At 38.3% G+C, this 19398-nt stretch overlaps 3 long non-coding RNA genes across 4 annotated transcripts in view; all 3 read right to left on the reverse strand.

The window, feature by feature from the left end:
* LOC118173515 overlaps positions 1–9831 on the reverse strand; it is a 46804-nt gene extending 36973 nt beyond the window's left edge. For both annotated transcript variants that reach the window (XR_004754258.1, XR_004754257.1), the window contains exons 1-2: positions 9672–9831; positions 8793–8934 (exon numbers count right to left, since the gene is read on the reverse strand). This is a non-coding gene — a long non-coding RNA (uncharacterized LOC118173515). The remainder of the gene's footprint in view (positions 1–8792; positions 8935–9671) is intronic.
* LOC118173517 lies at positions 5398–7413 on the reverse strand. Its single transcript, XR_004754260.1, has 2 exons — positions 7378–7413; positions 5398–6691 (listed from the first exon to the last, which is right to left on the reverse strand). It is a non-coding gene; the product is annotated as an uncharacterized LOC118173517 (long non-coding RNA).
* Positions 9832–12722: 2891 nt separating the features above from the next.
* On the reverse strand, positions 12723–14536 carry LOC118173516. The gene is made up of 3 exons (XR_004754259.1): positions 14477–14536; positions 14103–14312; positions 12723–12807 (listed from the first exon to the last, which is right to left on the reverse strand). It is a non-coding gene; the product is annotated as an uncharacterized LOC118173516 (long non-coding RNA).
* Positions 14537–19398: the final 4862 nt, after the last annotated feature.

Here is a 19398-nt window from a genome sequence, read left to right on the forward strand (position 1 = left end):
ATTTGCCTGGCAAGGGGCAGGCTAAGGTGGCATCTGATACAGGCTTACAACTGCCTGGGGAGCCACGAAAACCACAGACGGCCAAAACCTGGAAGGAAATAAAACAAGGGGCAGCAGCCACAACTTCAGGCTTGGGACCTCCATGTTGCATTTCGACAGAAATTCCTTCTCTAGTGCAGCAGTGGAAGAGGCACCCAGAAAGGTGACAGGCTACCCTGAGGTCTCCACCCCTGGCTCAGCTGCACAATATTACCAGCAATGCTCATGCTTTGCACTGATGGGTGATCTTCAGAAAACCCTTCCAACCAACATTTGGGGGAGGACTCGCTCTAGAAATATCCTTTTCCTGCTGTAGTGAATGTCTAGGCAAAGACCAGGTCATTTTCTGAAACAGAGCGTTTTTGAAAAAAATTGGTGGGTATTCTCATGTTCTTTTTTAACCGGGGGGGTTGGAGAGGGGTGTAATAATAATGAAATTAAAATCTATCTACCTTTCATCAAATTAAATTTGGTTTGAAATTCCTTGTGTCAGTCCCTTTCTCTAGGGAGAAGGTTGAGAGCCACCACACTGGTTTTAGTTCTGGTACTCTATTTTATTTAACGCTAGTTTAGGGATCTGTACACTCTGCTGTACCTAAGGTTTTTGTATTTACCCAAGGTTCATACAAAAAACCACCACTTAGAATGGAGGCTGCAGGCATTTAATCTCACAAATTAGTCAGTAATGCAAATTATAATGCAAAAGCATTATAATGGAAACACCAAGAGGCCCCTTCCACTCTGAGATGCTGTGACTACGATAAACTGAAGGGATATGTAAAGAAATTCTTTTGGAAGTATTTTGCTTTAAAATATTTTACTTACATATAGAAATCTTTAACAAAACTGGACAGTTAACTTCATTTCAATTAGAATAACTATCCAGGTGTCAAATGAGACCCATGTGAGAAAAATTCTGGTTTTTGCTCCTCCAAAATGTCACCATTACTAGAGAATGTACGAGATCTGTCATTGTTTGCCCTGCCTTAGGGTAAGAAGTAAACCGTGATGTTTTTCTGTCAAGATTTTCTCTTGTAAAGATTCCTACCCCTACCAGAAAGTTATGAAATAGATTCTGTTCTCTGAGGTCTTGTGCAGGGGAAGTGGGAGAAGGCTCCAACTCACAAACCATCACAAACTTCATCATCCCTCCTTCTGGAAAACAGTCAGATAAGTGGGTTTCTTCTCCTTTAATTAGAAAGTAAAGGGCAGAATTGAGAAACTGTGGCACATTTATCACTCCATATGCCACTGTAAAGGCATGCCAAAAAGACTCAAGCATTTTTAGAGATAAATGTGTCATATACGTGTTTAGATTAAGCTAAACAAATATTTTCATCCCATTTCAAATCGAAACACCTATGATCTTAAAAAGGTGTTTTTCTCCCTGTCACTGTTCACTTCAGTCACTACATTTTAAACTAATTTTAGCATGACTTTTTTTCTATCCAAAGACAATTGTGTCTTAGTATTCTTTTTTTTTTTTTTTTTTTTTTTTTTTTTTTTAATTAATTGCCTGTATGACTCACCATTTTACTAATGTTTTTAATCAGGCTCTCCAGGCAGTCATTTTTTTAAGCTCTCAGTATTTTCCAGTAACTGGTCTAATATAACAGGCTAAAGATCCTCTTGAAAACCATTTTCACAAATTCCAAAAGATGTCCGCTTAGACATAGGTGCTACCATTTTTATTTTATTTTATTTTTAAGCATAGGAAGGGGGAATTGAATAGTCTCTGTTTGTTTACTGAACAGCTCTGACTCATCCTGCCCAAGCTGTCTGTGCTGCCAGCGAGGTGGAGGCATCCTGGAGAAAGCAGGAGGAGGAGGAAAAGGGAAGAGCGCGAGCGCAAGGGAAAGCAAACGTGATCACTGCAGACTGCATTCCCGAGTATACACAACAGGGAGCTGAATTAAGATCTTAAATCTCCAGTGTTAAGTGCTGCTTTCTGTGTTCAAAGAGCAGAACCATGTGCTGACATTCTAATTGGGAAAGGAAATATGCAAAGGAAAAAAAAAAAAAAAAAAAGTAGCACTTTTTGAGCAAAATACTCCTGCATTTGCTCACAGCCCTGTCTCCAAGCACATTTCAAAACATGGCATACCGAGTCATAGCTGCTTATGCCACGCTAGTTTGTTTTGCTTGAAGTTTTGATATCACTTAACTTGATTAAGTGATACCAAAAAGTGGGTGAAAAGTTAATTGTTTACGTCTAGTGTCCTAAATACCTTTGAATGCAAATACATGATGTCTTTGTATGCCTACAAACTTTGCAGAAAGTCAGTACATCTACATCAGAACTTGGCAAAAAAAAAATTTGCAAAGCTTCTTTCAGGAGCATGGATGATTCCATCAAATTAAAACCAACAGGGATTTGTCTTCTAAGGTTTAACAGTTGTGAACAATTCCACAAAACTCATGCAAACATCTCAGCCCCACATACAGTACTGGCTTGGTCTTCAGAGTCGACTTTAGGAACTGTCCATCACGTGGCTTGTCAGATGAAGGTGAGAATATTTTTTCTATCCCATCTCATCCAGTCCATTGCAATAGGCTGCCATTTAGCTTTCCATCGTATACCTTAATAGAGCAGTTTGGGAAAAAAATACCCTAGAGTTACCTCTTGCGCCTGTAAATTGGAACTAAACTGTGCAAGTACTGCTGATGATTGATGGATAGAAGATTATTCAGATCACAGAACAGATGAGCGCTGAATATATACTATGAACAGAATCTTCCATATATTTCAGACAAATCATTACCTTGGTGAAGTCAGGCTAGTGACTCAGGCTCCAAGTAAGAATCTTCCTAATTTCAGAAATAAGTCATCAAGAGGTAGGGTTACAATTTACAGTCCCAAGGTTTTTTGTTTGTTTGTTTGTTTAAGTGTTATGCCTAATGAGTTAGTGTTAGCACTTCCATTATGGAATTTTCATATTTAAAAGGAATTTTTAAACTTATCTGCTCTGATTTCAACTGCTGTGGTAAGGATTTCTGGAAAATGTCACACAGCCTTGTGATTCACTGTATTTATCCAGCACTTTCCAGAAGCACCCTATGGGAACACTTCAGATTTTTTCACTGTTACAGATTTGGATTGGAGCTGTGACATAACACACCACTTTGTCGTTCCTGCGCTACTCATGGGCACTGTGGAGTAGGAAAGCCTGCCTTTTGATTCCAGTTTAATCTTTGCCCAAATACCTTAGCGTTACGGCTAAGTGGTGACCTCTGCCTGCACTCAAATTGGCAGAAGCTGTGAAATTGGGCTTTGCATCGGGCAAAGCCCAAGACAGCAAGCAAACTCAGGTGAACAACAGCCTTGCCTTCTGCCAATCCAGAGGGGGTACCACAGCTACTGGGGGAACATTTCTTAGGCTTTGTGTGGGAAGGTTGGGCCAATGTGAGTTAGCTCAATGAAATATATTCCTTAAAGCCTCTAATTACCATCTACCATTTTAACATTTTAGGAAGTGCCTTTTTTAAAGAGAGTCCCTCCTGTAAGGCATGTTTGTTTTCCTCATTCTTGGTTGGAAAACGTCAGTTTGTGGACTAAGAGCTTAGGAAAAAAGCTGCATGAATTCATCATAGACCGGGTCAAATTGTTTTTCGTCTAAAGGGCCCATAGACTTTTGCTGAAAAGGAGTATACTTCCTCTGGTTCAGCATGTGAGTGTTCACTGTTCCTGCTCCAGGTGCTAGCATCCGATAAGCACACCCTTAAAAGTCAGGTCCAGAAGAATAAAAAGGCTGGTAGCAAGTTCACACAACAAGCAGACCCAATGGAACCAGATACAAGCTTGCTTGGAAGCATTTTTTACAGTTTTTTACAGTTTTCTCAGCTTTCTTGCTCCTCTTCATTACCCTTCTCCCTGAGGTGACTGGACTAGTTGCCCCCAGGCAGGATACCTACAGGATGCAAAGAACTTCCCAGGAAGCTGCCATGGGAATGCTGGCTTAGCACTGCGCATCGCCTCTTTTCGCCACCCGTGGCATTGCTACCATCAACAGAGCTTTAGCAAGTTATCCACCTCACACAGCTGCATTTTCTTTCTTAGAATCTACAATATGGTTTCAAAATCCTTTTATCTTATCAGAGCTAATACATGATTGGTCCACAAATCTCAGAAGATCATTTTTAATCAGAATGGAATTTCTGTTGTAGCATCTTAGTGAAAAGAGACCCCTTCAGAAGGAACAATGAAACAGTAAAAACTGCTTTGTTATAAACCCTGCTATGTTAGCTGCACTAAATCCTTTATTCTTCCCCCCTTACACTCATATCCTCTTCTGTCTAAAATACATTTAGTTGTAGGAAAAGCAAGCAAGTACTGTAGGACTGCTGGAAATAAAAGTGATGTTCAGCTATTGAGCAACAAAAGCTTTCCATGTATTTTGATATATGCTATCATTAATTATTTCCAAATGTAATGTCAGAATGAAGCAGCATGTTTTTAAAGTACCCTCCAAATATGACCGAGTGTAAAATCAAAGATCCAACACCATTAGACCCATTTACTTTTTCACAGAGCGCTAGAAAGACCCAGGGTTCTGTATTTTGCTCCTTCTGATGAGTCACTGCTTATGACACAAAGACATTGTGCAGACTTAGTGTCTTTATGAAGACTAAGTAGCCTCATGAAATGCAATTAGAACGAATGCGTACTTGTCAATTTGTAATTACATTCAGAACAAACTTTACATTAACAGCAAAATTAGAATAGAGATTTCGCCTGCCATATTATATCTGTCCAGCTCATTTCCGTACAGCAGTGGGCAGAGATTCAGAAGAGAACACTCCTTTCTGATTTCAGCAGTAATCAATTTATGTCCTGAAGCAAAAAATAAATAAAATGAAATAGTAGCACGCAGTCAGGTATTAGGGCTGTCTCTGAAAACACAGGGATATTTGGGGCATATCTACTGAATCAGATGCTTCTCACTGGCTCCATGTTAATAGTGTCCCTGAATAGCCCAGTAAGTAAGCAAAGAGATTTGTACAGGAAGGGATCTACTAAGAGCAAACGAAGCTCATGTTTACTGTTCATTGAAGGAATGCTGAGGTTTGGGTACTAAACTACAGAATATGCTGGTCAGGCAAGGATAGACGAGCAGTCCAGCCAGCCCTCCACCACTACTTTTCTGATAAATTGATTTTAAATATCTAGACCAAGATTTATTTATTTATTTTGCCATTTAGTACTTTTATTTGTACCCCAGTCAAATAACTCGTAGCATTACTCCTACCTCATTTTCTTTGGAAAGTATAGCAAAATAAAAGCATAACTATTTACGATCATATTGATTGCCTCTTCCTCTACTTCTTGACCTGGTTACGTCCCCCACTTGAGCATAAAGATACACTGGTTTCTTTTGAATCTCCTTCAATGAAGAGCTCTTAGAAGAGAGCGCTAGTCTGGCTGTTCTGCAGCGTGCTGTGTGTTGCTACAGGACATAGCTACAGGACTGCAAACGCTTAAAGCCGTGTCTCTAGCACGGATCAGTCATACAGGCAAAAGCCAATACTTCTTCAGTTCTCCAAATCAGGTGATTCCATACTAAAAGAAGCATTCAAAATACTTGGCTTTGTCTTGTATTTTTAAACGTACAGAAATAATGAGTGCTAGTTACTATGCCCAGCACACTGCGTGTTAAAATTAAACTGTTTAATTCCAAGTTTTCCTCAGGAGCTCTACAACATGCTTTACTTCCTCAACAGTGAAATGCACATGCAGGTAGTCGAGTACAAGACATTTGGCACATAAAAAAAAGTTCCAGCTATTTCACATAGAAATATTCAATCTCTCTGTGCAGGTAAGCAAGATGTACAGGGTAACGGAGAAAAATTGAGACAAGAATAAGAGGCATGATAACAAATAGGATTTTGTACTTCTATCGTACTAAAGCACTTTACCCTCAACACTCATAAATGGTAAGGAGAGTAAACATAAAGTCAATTTTAGCATTAACCTGTTATTCAGCTGCTGCAGGCAGTCTTAAATTATGGCCCTTATAAAATTGTATATTACAAGCAAAGATTTTAACTGTCAAGACCATGTCAAAAGCAGTCAGGAACATGTACCAGAAATTCTGAGTTTCTATATGGCAAGTTAAAGATTTAAGACTATTACACAACTATGCAAGAGCTCAACAAAAAAAGAGCACATTTTTATCTAGTTATACTAATTTATACATTTCCTTGTCAAAGTTATAAATAAGTTATCTATATATTTATTTATAAACCACCCATCAGCATCTTGTTAAAATCAAGATTGTTACAGACATAAATGAGATGCCAGACTGAGCTGAAATTCTCTTCTAGAGCAAGCCAAAAAACTGCTTGCTGCTGTGAAAGAGAAGGACCTTGATTTTCTTTTTGATCTCTGTTGCTCCTCTAACTCCCAAACACATTCAGTCATTGCTTGTCTGAGGCCCATCTGGTGCTTGTCTGCTGATGGGAGCCTTGACAGCTGAATTCAGCTGAATTCAGATCACAGTGTTTGCCAGGTGATTGAACCGCCTCAACCTACCTTGCCAGCAGGCAATGGCCAGATCCTTCTGTCCAGAGAGGACAAAGGGAGGCTCGGGATCATGGGGAGGAACGAATGGGAATGAGCAAAGTGCAAGACCTTCCTCCTTCAGTATTAGAAGATCTGTCAGTCTAGTGCAAGTCCATGAAGTTACAACCTTGATTAATATTACAATTCTACTTTTTCCACTTACAAACTGTTGAAACTCATATCATTTAATATATATCATATGTATCAAAATGGAGATTAAAAAATGCTAAAAGCCTTGTCTGTTCCCAGTTGTTGAAGAGTTAGCCACACATTATGTTTCCCATCTTAGACGTTCTGTACTTCTGAAGTCCTTAATACAGACTTTCAACACAAGTTAATGATTCCAGTAACTCTCAGCTGTACTGCAGCATTTACATTAAAATTTAGAAGCAGTATAAATGAAGAAAGATTTTGTTTGTTTTTATCTGAAATGTCTGCATTTCTAATTTTCTTATATGTATTTGGAGTTCTGACTTTGTGCTCTTTTCAAATAAGAGCCATTTCAACCCTTTGCCTTTTGGCTCCATCAGGTTCATTCTCCAGTGATGCTGTTCTACCACATTGCACATGAGAAAGAACCAAGATTTTCCTTCCATGGTTTGCTGTACAACACTGGCAGACACAAAACTTTTTCCATTTGCCAGAAAAGTCTACTACTTACTACTCTAGTAAGCATGCTAGAGTTCATCTTTCAACAAGAACTCGTTTTCTCTCTCATTGAAAAAAAAAAAAAAAAAAAAAAAAAGCATGAGTATAAACAGAAATCAAAAAACATCCACCTTACTCTTCCTTTGGACTTCAAGGTGCATCCTGCAGCCTTGCTGAGTCAGACACACTGCCATAACCTTGGCTGCTTGGCAAACTCTGCAGCGAGGTGAGGCAGGTTCTGCGATTCCGGACTTTTGCCAAGAAAATCAAGCAAGGGCACCAACACCTAACAGGAGATTCATGCTCTTATCGCTGATACATGAGCTGTCTGTCTTCACATCACTTTTTTTAAAAAACAAAGAGGTAAGTTATGTGTGTGTGGGGGGGGTGTTCTTGTTTTTAATTTGTTCTGTTTGATTTTAAGGATACAACAATCTGTATACCATGGAAACTCTTCTAGACTGTACACGTTGCTATAGGAACAGCTTATTTCACTTACACAGCTCTCAAACAGAGAAATTGAGTAAATGCACAAATCAACAACTGCAAAACTGATTACTCTTTTCAAGTTCATTTTTGAGCAGACCAAGTTTTAAGAGAAATGAATCAGCCAGACATTTGGCAGCTGTCTGAATACAAATTCAATGGGTATCTGAAATAATACCTTTAAATAAACTATGGAACACATTCCCTGGCTATTGAAATCTCCTTGTCACTCAGTATACTACCATTTCTGAAGTGATTTCTCACTAGAAAAGAGCCATCCAGGACGAGGTTCTATTTTGCAATTGAAGAATAAGTCACAGTATTTCAGTAATATACAATTAATAAGCAGGAGAAGAAATAGCCCGTTTTCCTGACAGCCGAGATGGAGTGAAATGAATGTATGTAGTTAAGTCATGAGGATGTCTTGCAGTGCAGGCACAGCACCACAGATCCCATCATTAACTCACACCGAACCCATAAAGCCACTTCAATACGGGTTACACATATCAATGGAGAATATATTCAGAGGCAGGGAAAAAAAAAATTAATCAAGTTATACGATTTGCTTCTGAATAAATAATTTAAAAATATTGAGAACATCAGATTCTGAATTTGAACTTTTTTTTTTTAAGGACTTTTATAAATGTCGGCCAATTGAATGTTCATTTCTTACAGTTTTTTAATGCTCAATATGTTTGATCACCACAAATTTTCTGTTATTGTTCAAGTATAATAAAAAACACTCATTATTCCATGGCCAGAAAATTACAGCAATTTGGAATTCAGTGGAAGAATTCACAGTCCACAAGCAAATCACTTTCTGAAGTTTTGTGATACTAAAGATTATAGACATTGTTTCATGGACAAGACCTACAAAATCAAGACTAAAACCTGTTACTGAAGAAAAAACAACATCCACAAATAAGAAAGCTATGTTTCTATAACGTAACACAGGCCTTCCCTTCTGCATTAACAAACTGATGAGTGAGGACAGGACCAAGAAAGCATGGGGCTGACAGACAGAGCAGCGATGCTTCTTCCTGGGGAAAGCCAGACTCACCCCTCCGCGTTCTCCATGGAATCTCTGGGTCGCCTTCTGTGGTGCACAAGACCCCCGGGCACCTGGAGCAGCTCAAGGTGAACATTGCCAAAATCTACAGTGCAAGATGTGGGAGCTGGAGGTCAGGCTGGATTTATCAGAGCTTGGAGATAACGGAAAATAATAATATAGGCTGTTATATTCTGAAGGGGAAAACAGAAGCATGCAATGAGTTGGAGAAGTGAAGGGGGGTGTGAGAGGGTACACTGAAGGAAGTGGATGAGAAAGAAAGGGGGGAAAATGTAAAGTAAAGTGATGAAATAAATGCTGGCAAACTTACAGAATGAAAAGTACCCCCAAGAAAGATATATACATGAACAATTTTGGACATTTGATTGAATTAAAGATGGACATTCCTCTGTGGGTAAATTTTAGATGGGAGCAGTGTTTATGTCTGCCTGAATATCTAATCAGTTTTTGCTACCTGCAGAATACACAAGACCTGAATTTTGGATGCCTGAATAGAAAGTGAATCTGTGACTGCATTTTAAATTATGGCTATGCTGCAGAAACTCGGGATCTTCTGCAGCATTTTCACTAGCTCACCTTCACTTCAGGATAACACAATTATTCTTTCTTACACTTTATTTTAATATTCTTCATCCTAGAACTGCATTAAGGATATGACTACATTGAGAAGGAGCCGTTGCTCACAGTATTACTGTAGCCAACAGAAAGAAAAAGAAAAAAAAAAAAAAAAAAAAAAAAAAAAAAACAAGAGTTGTTTTGCATAGCCAGAGGCCACATAAACACCAGCTCTTACACTCTGCTCCACAGCAGGCGTTACTACAGGCAAAACAAACTGATGGAACTGAAGGCATGCATCCTCTCGGATTAGACCTGAGAAGAAGCTGTGCTGTAGGCCGGTAGAAAGTTTCATAACACAGCAAGAGTCTTCTGCTGAAGATGACTCCAATATATTTTCCTCTGTTTGTTCTGTGGAAAACATCTTTTGGTATTTTGCAGCTCTGTTTTTCCCCCAGTGCTCTTTGTAAATGAAAAAAAAAAAAAAAAAAAAAAAAAAAAAAAAAAAAAAACATTTGCTTCATGATTCATTTTGTCTGAGATCTTTACACATGTCACCAAGTAAAAAAAGTACTCGGTGCCAAGCTGCGGAGTATCCCACATTGCCACTGACTTTTGTCGTTTGATTACTTAAACTACATACCTGTTTCTTAAACCTGAAAATTCTATGTCTGCAAGTTATAGAGGGTTTTTAAATCCAACCCTAAGATATTCATAAATATTGTGCTATGCTATTAGTGAAGGAAGTTTCTTTTGTTTCTTTCTTTTTTCTTTTTTTTTTTAAATATAGTTCCCAGGATGTCAATAGAAACACTTGACATTGATTCTAGCTCTGCAATGGAGCAGTCCTAAAGAAGCGAGATCTAAGCTAGCTTAATTGGCTTGAATTCTTCACAAATTTGGCTTAAAGTGGGTGAACTACTCAGTCAATACAGTATTTTGGGAGACTGTGCATTTTGTTCTGAAAACATGAATTTTGAGTGCTGGCATTTCAATTCTCTTGGAAGACAGCAGAAAGATAGATCTGAGAAGTGATCCTCCTACATGGCCAGAGACCAGCAGCAGAACGCACGGAGGAGCTGTACTGCTTCTGTACTTCTGCCAGTGAACATTTACCTTGAAAAACTCCTCACAAGATGCTTTGTTATCAGACAGTTAACTATTCAGACTGCCCTTAACGGGAAAAATGTACACATTTTATAGGAATGCCATTTGTGTGGAGATATATATACACACACACACATAAACACACACACACACACACAAACCTAGTTATAAGATAGTTATAAGATAGATAGATTTCACATAGCTAAGCTTGGTCCAAACACACATGGACTTTAATCCGGTCCCCAAGCAATAACGATCCAGTATATATATCTATATGTACAGGATTCTACATTTAAATGCAAGGTACCTGTAAAGAGATGAAAGCCATCTTTCACTCAATACATGAATATTTTTCTCCTACATAACTAAGTCTGCCTGTAGGTAGTCACTTTTGACCCGTTAGCAGCATATTGAAATGGAAACCTTAGAGTACTTACCCTATAAAAAATCTAAAATATATAAATATATACAAATGAATGTAGCGCTGCCCAAATCTTTAAAAAAATACTCTCCAAAATTCCAGACTTTCATAGTAACACATCAGATTTGGGCTTACATGGCCTATATCATCACCTACACTGAAAAAGGGTTAGCGGCAACTTCCTGTAGGAAGATCTCAAAACAACACATCAAAGATTTCTGGCCCATGTATGCACAGAATAATTAGTTCACACAGTGTTAATGAAGCCCCATACAATTGATTTCCTTGGTAAAGAGTTAGCAGAGCTGTACAAGGCAGCCTAAGCCCTGGTTTCCTCAACAATCAATACATATCTAAATCCTGACATTATTAGTGCACAGAGTGACCCTTTCAAGAGCTGCCTCCACAAACCTTCTTAGCTTTACAAAAGTCTAATATGGAAGTGAAATGCTTGAATTTTTCTTCTTAGAAACATTAGTTATTCTCATTTACTACAAAGACATAAGATAAACAACCAGTCCAGGAATCATCTGAATTTTAACTGTGTTTTAAGACACTGCTAGTTAGAACCTAAGAAAGGCACTAAAAATACCCAGACATGCAGCTGACAGCTTCCTGATCCAACTTCAGAACCTTCTGTGCTAACTTAGAAGCAGTGACTAACACAAGTGCTTTCAGTGTGTGCTTTGCCATGAACAGTCACGTACAAGAACTATTTTTTCCAAAATAAGATGGATAACTGAGTAAAAAATAATATCTCCTGAAAACAAATAATTGCTGAGGTCATTCCAGAATTCAGTGAACAGAACAAGTGTCCAAAAGTTAATATATCCAGAAATCAGTAATTTTTAGTAGCTGGGAAACAATTATTCTGATCTGTATTCAAGGTTTATCAATGCAAATGATTTTTATTTATTTAATCGAAACCTTTCCTGTTTTTTTCAGGCTTCTGGTAAAAGACTCCTTCAGCTTTGACAAAACAGGAAATGAAAAACAATAGTTCAAGAAGTAAATCTAAAAGGTACAGAAATTTTCAGGAACGCTACTAAGTTGGAAAGAACAGAACTTTTTGGTCTGTGCATCATACAACACTTCGATATTGTTGTTACTTCTGATTAAGCTGAAATACGATCTCAACATTTACCAAGTTTTTCCTGGACACAAGATTCCTATGCCCGTATTAAGTTACTCTTCAGATTTCTTTTGTTCCACCTACACTCTTAGGCAACAGCAAAAATCTCCAACAAGAAGAAGAATTTAGAGGAATCTAAATATATTACAAGTAAGCTATCCTTTCTCATTGTTGAAAGCAAGTGAGTTTGGTAGAAGGGTATCATGCTTTTTGTACATTTCTTATTAGTCAATAAAAGAAGGGAATGAGAAGAACATACCAACTTGCTGAATAGTTTTCAGATACTCAGATATGTAGTTAAAGCAGAGATCCATTAGAAGTAGAGAATTAAATATTTTTTCCCAGTAACTTGTAGAATGAAGCAAGGTACCTCTTCAGTAGGAAGAAGTGCCTAATAGTCTTGGGAACAATTTGCTTCTAAATGATTATTTGTTAGCTAACAATAGTCATCATAATCAGAAGAAAAACAGAGTACAAAGTATAACCCAGTATATTTAGGACATAAAAAAGCCTAAGTAATCTGCTCTATTCTTTTTTTTAAAAAAAATGTAACTTTTTCTGTAATACTTACTTATACACAGGATTATTAAAAATGTTAGAAAGTGGATTTATGTGCATCCAAATAGAGCTGAGTGGTATGCGTCCTGACCCTTCACACGTAGTTTTCAATTTTTGATCCTTTGATGACAAGTAGAAATCCTGCTAATCCTGCTAATCCTAAGCACCAGGGCAAGTAGGTCAGCATGTCCAAATGCAAAGGGTTCTCAAATTCAAATGATCAAGTTCAAAAGCTAAGAAAAAAAAATTAAGAATAATCTTTTATTTAGCATTTGAAATTAATTGCTTATCCACAACTCCCTGCTTTTTTACTACATTTCATCATGTAGTTGTCAGCCCTTGGAGCACTATACTTTAGCAATACAAAATGGAGGTTTAAGAACTAAAAGTAAACTAAATTTCACTTCGGGGACAACTGCATGGGCTTTAGGTCCAACCCAAACCATGCTATGATTCTATAATACAAGTGAGTGTTCTCAGAAACAAGGAACTAAAACCTAGAGTCTCATTTGGATTAGAACCCAGAAAGGAAAAAGTGCTGTAATCAGGATTATGAAGGACAAAAGAATCCTCCTGATTAAGGCAAAACTATTTGTAAAAAATGAAATAAGTTGCTTTAAAATGAAATTTTGAAAATCATTTTATTGTGTGGCAGTTATTATCCAGGTCTACACCTTCACTCATTTTTATCCCATTTTGCACACCTGGCACTTTGCTTTCTTCCCTCATTGCTACAGGACATAAATGGTCTTAACTTGCCTGGCCAGGTAAAGGAAAGCAGCAGTAAACTACTTGTTTAGTGACAGAATTGCAAAAAGGGTTGTGGGAGATGAGTTCGTTGTGCTTTCACGCAGCCCACACAAGCATTAGCTTAAAATATCACTGTAATGTATTTTTCAGTATCACTTGCTGTTTATTCAGCTTAATGATCCTTTCAACTTTTTCTAGTGCACGGAATTTCAACACTGCTTTAGCAATAGATGATTATGAGAATGTGCAACTTGGACTGGCGACAGTTATTAGGCTAATAAATAAGCTACTCTATTGAAGCTGGAACAGCCTTGCTTATGAACAGATTCAAAATATTAGTATACTAGTAATAATAAGCTAGTTAAATACACTTCAAATTGGTACAAAGTGTGTTGGAGGAACTTTACAACAGCAAACTAGAAAATCTTACTCTTTCACAAACGGTTATGTAAGGAAATGCATCTGTGCTAGTCAAGTCTCGATCAACTCAAATGCAGAGAAATATCAAGGAACCATTGCAGAATACACAGTAGGCATTCAAAACTTCAAATTGTTACGCCCTCAGACTGATGCACGTGGCCATCTACATGTCATAGGAAAAACAAGTCCTTAATAAGCATTATGGTTAATTACGCAACATACTGTTTCAGTTAGAATTACTAATGAAAGATTAAAAATGAGGGTGTAGGGAAACATCCTATGACAGCCAATGTCCCTGGAAGCATTACCACTTTTATTTGTTACTGCTGTCACCTTCGGGAGGTGTTTCATCACTTACTTTGCTACTTCCATGAGTACAAGTCAGCATCTGGTATTGCTCTAGGTTATTGTCACTACAAGTACAGCTAGAGTTCCGTTACCTTTCTAGAGCCGGGGTTGTTAATAATTCAAGAGTTTTACGCCTGGAAACAGTGAACACAGGATAACCTATGGCTCCTATTTGTTCCATCTACTAGTGGCACGAGGGAACACCTTGATTTGCTGCTGTCTGATATCACCACAAAAGAGGAAAAAATATAAAAAGTGAAATGTGCTTGTTGATATTTTCCTTGTCACTGTTATCCAAATACAGCAAATAAAGTGCAACTTCCCTAAAAGCTTTCAGGTGGGATGCTGGTTTAAAGCATTTGGTAAGAAAAGAGACAGTGCTACTGATCATTTTGGAATAACAGGGGCTCCCAGCTCCCCTAGGATTTCAGCTGGCAGTATGTGATGTTTGGGCTGATGTGGAGGTCAATTCCCCACAGCTTAAATATTGCTGGAATTAAAGTAATGATTTGGCCTGGGGTTAAATAGCAATACAGCACCTGCAAGGAAACAGCAGTTTGTCTCTCAGTGTTTCAGTGCACCCCACAAGTGTTAGTGTTCATGTGTAAAATTGAGTTTTCCATACAATGCCAGTCTGCCACAGAAATCCCTTCCTGCCTAGAACCAGGAAGCAGACAGAACCAGAGCCGGGGAGAGGCAGATTTTCAATACTAAACTGGTTTTGGTGCTAACCACATTTTTTTTTTTTTTATTTCATTATGTTTACTATAATCACTGTTAGGCAATAATCAACTTGTTTATTGCAACTGGTAATGATCTCTTAGCAAAAGAAGAGTAATTCTTTGTATGGTGATAATGGAGCTGGTTTCAGCAACAGGTCTGGAGGAGGCACCTGGAAGTACCCAGCAGTTTCTCTGTTCTTGTCAGAAGGTAGTTCCTTGGGTACTGAGTCACAAGGTCACAAATAAGCTTGTGGGGGGTAAAGGGAAAGCTTTACTAACAAAATGGAACAAGCCACAAGAGTTCCCTGAACACTTCCGAGTGGCCTTGTACCTTAACTTCAAACCTAAGGGAAAAGATTTTGACCTCCCCCACTCTCTTGTTTAAAATTGATATTTTCAGTTAAAATCCCCAGGAGGTAATTACCAGGAGGTAACTCAGGTGTGAGACAGAAACAGTGGACATCTGGTGGCATTTGGTGTTACCCTATACAAACAGCAAGCCAATTCACACCTACATGCAGCTGCACCAACAAGAGTTAACATATATAAGGCATGCTTTTAGGCAAAATATATAGTTTTAACTGAGGGAAAATTTAAAATAAATACAGAAACAGTTTTAAAACAAACAATATGATATGAGTTTCTGGTTCCAGATGCTGCCACTACTATAAAAAAATTACTCTCTATACATTATAATAGTTACAGACACAAATACTAACTGTGCTCATAGGAGGCTGCCATCTCCAGTAGAGGTGCTATGGAAAAGCAGGACAGATTCCCCACTACTATAAAGAACACTGTTGTCAGTTTCATTGGAGGGATATCCATGGAGACGAAACCAGAGGAAAAACAGAAAGAGCTTTTTCTTAGGAAGCAGCACCGCCACAGCTGAGGTACTTACACCACCTAAAATGCAGCACTGCTTACACTGTGGAGACCAACCACTGACCAGGTATCTCAGAAATCTGAGCCCAGTTGCAAACTATCAGACCAACTCGTGTATTGACAGACTGTATGTATTAAGGATTCTGTATTGAGTTCATGAGAACAGTTATTTCTGAACTAGAAATGAAGATTTTGGTATCAAGATAACTCTGTGAAGATCTGACACTGAAACCTGCAGCACGGAGCTTAGCATATGTGTTGAGCAGCATCTACCAACCACCTGGAATTCAGACACTGAACAGTCAACATCTGGGAGATTCCTTGACTCTGAGGAACTGGAGAACACCATGGCAGGGTAGAAACAGAAATTACACTTACAAATAAGCTTTCTACTTATGTGGAAGGCTCCATGCATTTTATTGCCTGTGGCAAAAAATGAAAAAAAAAAAAAAGAAAAAAAAAAAGCTTAAGTTTAGACTTCTGTCTTGCTCTCTCATGAGAAATATGCTACAGTATTAGAATTTGCTTGACTGAAAAAGAAAGAATAAAAGCAAAAGAAGACTGTGATATACAGAATGTTGTACTTTTACTACACAGCTTTAATACATGGATTCAATCACAGACAAGATTTACAGTGAGATTTTTTTTTTTTTTTGGAAAAAAAAAAAAAAAAAGAAAAAGTACTTGCATCTTTCAAAGAAGCACTGTCAATAAATGAAGAAATCTTACTGTCTCTCTTGCTTCCACCAGCACAAACGTGTGGTAAAGCACATTGGTGACCTGGTTAAAACTAGACTGTTTTTTTAAAAAAAAGTTGGTTTTAACCCACATTAATTCTCCAATCTGTTGTGATATGCAGCCACGCAAACACCTACGCTGGTAAAAATGGGTAGAAGAAAACTGCTCCCTGCAACAGCAGTGCTGGCTGACAGTGTAAATGAGACTTAAGACCTTCTGGTGTTTGCAGATTTTCTTACCAAAGTTAGCAAAGTAAAAGTTAAACTGAAGAACAGATTAGAGGCCAAGTTCAAAGTTGGTATAAGACATAAAATAACTTCATGAACTTCATATAGACTCTGCATAGGCTTCAAGTCACAAACTATTAGTCTCAAAGCTACTTGTGCTAATGGAAATAAAATGAATTTAAAAGTCAGTAATGTATGCAAGCAACATATCTCAGATTTAATCTAAAATACATAAAAGCCAGATAAGGAAATACACAGAAGAACACAGTGGTAGGAAAGCTATAAATCAAGATCTTTAAGCTATATATAAAAAATAAAAAATAAATAAAAATCCACCTTGGGTGCCTCAAACAGAAGTTCTGAGCTGGTAAGATCAAGACTTGCATAGAAAATTCTAGAGTACTTTGACAACATCATTGCCCACGTTTTCTTTAAAAACACAACTACAAACACAACTACTCAAACAAAAATATTCCAAAGGTCTTGTTCCCTCTAGAGACTGCTTTTTTAACTTAGTTTTAAATATTAGTAAACACCATAATAGTTGCCCTTTGAAATGTCATTAGTTTGTTCACTTGCAAACCAGTTTTTCATTTTTTATTATTTATTAGAATAAGGTCATTCTGGGTCAATACTATCCATCCACCCACACCCTACATAAAAATATATTTCAAGATCTTCTACTGTTATTTTGATTTCATAAAGTTAGACTTACCCAAGGAAGATAAAATAAAATCTACCTATCTTTCAGATCTAGGGACTAGAGATTTGCAAACAAATAGGTATCATAAACTCAGTGTAGCAACTAGATGGAAATGTAACATCCCTTCCCTTGGTTTTGAGCTATTTCAACTTTAGTTAAGTTCCCAAATGCAATCTAAAGACTGCTTTGGGTGTGTGTGTGTGTGTGGGATCTTCCTTATTACCTAATAATTTTCATCCCTAACACCCTACCACAATTAAACATTTTTTACCTTCTCGTTCGTTATGCTTTCCTCCAAGTAATCTTAATGGTGAGCCAAAGTTAGGCCCTCCTTTCAAAAGTAATGCAACATTTTTGCTAAGTGAAGTAGTAGGAAAGACTTTTGAATGAGAGCTCAACAAAAACTACTATTCTTAATAGTGTGTGCTATGAAGTATTTCAGTCATAAATAAATATTAGCTGATACTGTTAAGACTTTTCCTAAGGAAAGAACAAGATCTATGATCTGACTTACGACGAGTTAAATGCAAAGACACTAATTGGCACTGAATTGGAATCTTAGTTGGAAAGAAAAGTATTAGTTTTTCCTTTTTGATTTTCTTAATTGAAAAGAAAAGCATTCAAACCCCAGCCATGGGGGTTCCTCTCTTGCCTGAAGCACTCCCTTCCAATGGTCCTAGTGGCCAACTTCACACACATGCTAATTTATCATCACAACAGTTGTATAGACAGGGACTTAAATATGTATAACATACACACACAGCATTCCCACAGCATCCTCACAACTAAACTGAGGAAGTGTGGTCTGGACGATCAGGTAGTGAGGTGAACTGTGAACTGGCTGAAGGGAAGAAGCCAGAGGGCTGTGGTCAATGGGATGGAGTTGAGTTGGAGGCCTGTATCTAGTGGAGTCTCTCAGGGATCAGTACTGGGACCAGTATTGTTCAATAGACTCATCAATGACTTGGATGAGGGAATAGAGTACACTGTCAGCAAGTTTGCTCCAGGCACCAGTAAAAGTTGGGGGCTGACCTGTTGGAGAGCAGCATAGGGGAAAGGGATCTGGGGGTCCTGGTGGACGGTGGGATGACCACGAGGCAGCACTGTGCTCCTGTGACCAAGAAGGCCAATGGCATCCTGGAGTGTATCAGAAGGCGTGTGGTTAGTAGGTCGACAGAGGTTCTCCTTCCCCTCTACTCTGTCCTGGTGAGACCACGTCTGGAATATTGCATCCAGTTCTGGGCCCCTGAGTTCAAGAAGGACAGGGAACTGCTTGACAGAGTCCAGCACAGCGCCACGAGGATGATTAAGGGAGTGGAGCATCTCCCTTACCAGGAGAGGCTGAGGGAGCTGTGTCTCTTTGGCTTGGAGAAGAGGAGATCGAGGGGTGACCTCATTAATGTTTATAAATGTGTAAAGAGCAAGCGTCAGGAGTACAGAGCCAGGCTCTTCTCAGTGACATCTAATGATAAGACGAGGGGCAATGACTGCAGGCTGGAACATAGGAGGTTCCACTTAAGCATGAGAAGAAGCTTCTTCATGGTGAGGGTGACAGAACACTGGACCAGGCTGCCCAGAGGGGTTGTGGAGTCTTCTTCTCTGGAGACATTCAAAACCCGCCTGGATGTGTTCCTGCGTGACCTGATGTAGGTGTTCCTGCTCCAGCAGGGGGATTGGACTAGATGATCTTTCAAGGTCCCTTCCAATCCCTAACATCCTGTGATTCAGTGATAGTGTATTTTCTGTAATAATTACAGATGGTCTCATATATAATGTTGCTTTTAAGCAGATGTATAATTCCAGTAATGTGTAAAGATCTAATCACGTGTTTGAAGCTTATCACAAGGATGAGATTTTGCTTGCCAATGCCTCAGACTGGATGTTTAATGCCCCCCTTTTCTCAGAACAGCATACAGCCTAAATGGGATAATTTGAAAGCCATAAAACCAAGAAAAATAATATGTGATCCTAAAGAAGACAGATGGAAGAAATAATAAAACGTTGAGGAAACAAAATAGGCTTCCATCTCAT

This window comes from Oxyura jamaicensis, chromosome 12, assembly GCF_011077185.1.
Source record: "Oxyura jamaicensis isolate SHBP4307 breed ruddy duck chromosome 12, BPBGC_Ojam_1.0, whole genome shotgun sequence".
Classification (NCBI taxonomy): Eukaryota; Metazoa; Chordata; class Aves; order Anseriformes; family Anatidae; genus Oxyura; species Oxyura jamaicensis.